The sequence below is a fragment of the Propithecus coquereli genome, unplaced genomic scaffold, assembly GCF_000956105.1.
Source record: "Propithecus coquereli isolate 6110/MARCELLA unplaced genomic scaffold, Pcoq_1.0 Scaffold67, whole genome shotgun sequence".
Lineage (NCBI taxonomy): Eukaryota > Metazoa > Chordata > Mammalia > Primates > Indriidae > Propithecus > Propithecus coquereli.
Window position 1 is genome coordinate 178,178 of NW_012152729.1, and position 2,026 is coordinate 180,203.

The window sequence follows — 2,026 nt, forward strand, 5'->3', positions numbered from 1 at the left end:
TTTAATCTTTGCCAATCTAATAGCCGAAACGCAGTATAATTTTAAAATCTGCCTAGCACAGTGTTCAGTACATACAGAACATTCTCAATAAAAGGCAGTTAATATTATGAAATTTATGTGTTCTTAAATCTCCACATTGTGTGATCCCTAATTAGATTTTCCAGATTGATACATAGCAGTTGTACATACCTAACTAGCTTTTAAGTTTACTGAGCGTACTGTAAACTTATATATAAACTTTAAAAACAGAAAATTTTCTTCAAACATTTTGTAGAATTTCCAAAGATTTTATTTTGAGGAATACCCAACCAACTGTATTATATATTAAGAGATGAACAAGCCAGATACTTGTTCTTTGACATAACTGCTTTTGGCACGTCTCCTGTTAATTTACTACTGCTTATCTCTGTTTTCTCCATTTCCAAATTGGAGACAATATTGCCTTCTCCATATTGCAGAAGACTATAATGAAAAACTAGTTTTCATTTAGAGATAACATACACAATAGGTAAACCCTGCCCCTAAAATGAGAAGATATGCCATCTATGTGCTAGTTACAGTGAGAAGGCAAATAATACCTTTTGGAAGGATATTACCTTTAAATACACAGTTTTCAAATTGAGTAGCAAAAAAGTTTTCCTAATAAAGAATGTAACTCAAACATAGTTTGCTAAAGCTAGAAGCAAAAACCAAATTAACTTTTGTGGTATACCCTTGCAGTCCCCAACCCCCAGGCCACAGGCTAGAACCAGGCCGCACAGCAGGAAGCTAACAGGACGCTGGCAAAGCCTCAGCTGCACCCACAGCCACTCCCCACTGTGCACATCACAGCCAGAGCCCCGCCCCCCCATCGGATCAGCAGCAGCATCAGACCCTCATAGGAGCAGGACGCTAGGAAACTACGCATGGGAGGGATCCAGCTTGCAGCAATCCCTGTAAGAATCCAACGCCTGATGATCTGAGGTGGAGCTGAAACAGCGACTCAACCCTCCCCTCCCCCTCGCTGTCCATGGAAAAACTGTCTTCCACAAAACCGGTCCCCGGTGTCAGAGAGATTGGGCACCACTGGTATACCCTTTTCTCTCCAATGCAAAAGCTGAGAATTGCCGAAGGAAGCTATATCAGAATGTTATAATTTCTCTTTAAATGTCAGGACTATGTTTATTTCTGAGATGAAAGCCTGAACCTTCCCAAACTGAAATGTTTACAACACAAAAACTTCTTAAGCATTTGATGGTTATTTCAACTTTGAGTTAAAGATTACTGCCTCATGAAGCAGTCTCACATATTCTTTCATAAAAATTGCCAGTGTGTTTCCACCCATAGTTGGACTATCAAGTAAAGTCTCTGCAAATATAGTCCCAAAGGTCACTCCAATGACAAGCCACTGCAGTTTGTCTAGCCGATGATTCTGCTTTTCCGAAAAAAAATCCAATGGTACTTACTTTAAGGCCTTGGAGAAGAGAGTGTCCGGCAGCCTAGTGAGTACATTATGCTGAATATCCAACACCTCCAGGGGGATGTGCTCCACCAGGGCGGGGAGGCTCTGCACCTGATTGTGTCCCACCATCAGTTTCCTAAGGCTCAAGCTACTCAGAATTCTGAGAGGGAACAGAACAAGGAAACAAGTAAACTTACTTAAATATTTCTGAGTCCGACCTAGGCTATTTAATTGAAATCAGTAAGCTAATAGAAACATATTCTTCTAGACTGTATAATCACCGGCAAGTGCTTGAGCCAAGAAAGCAACCACAACCATCTGTTTACCCACCACCCACCAGGAAGTCGTTAAGGTCATTGTGAGAAAAGGTGAATTAGTGACATCAAACAGCACAGAGAGCTAAACTAAAAAAGCAATTTCTAGAATAAATTTAGATTTCAGGGCTAAACAGCACCAAAAATGTAGTGTATGTATTACTATTAATATAATAAACTCACAACAAATTTCATTACAATAAAAACTATTATTTATTGAGTGCTTAAAATGTGCTAAGCCACGTACAATAAAGTTCAGAAAGGTTAAGTG

The 2,026-nt window shown here is 39.5% G+C and overlaps 1 protein-coding gene across 1 annotated transcript in view; it reads right to left on the reverse strand.

Annotated features, from left to right (window-relative positions):
- The window catches only part of PHLPP2 (PH domain and leucine rich repeat protein phosphatase 2), a 67,881-nt gene that overhangs the window by 12,164 nt on the left and 53,691 nt on the right, over positions 1-2,026 (reverse strand). The gene's annotated exons all lie outside the window — the stretch shown is intronic.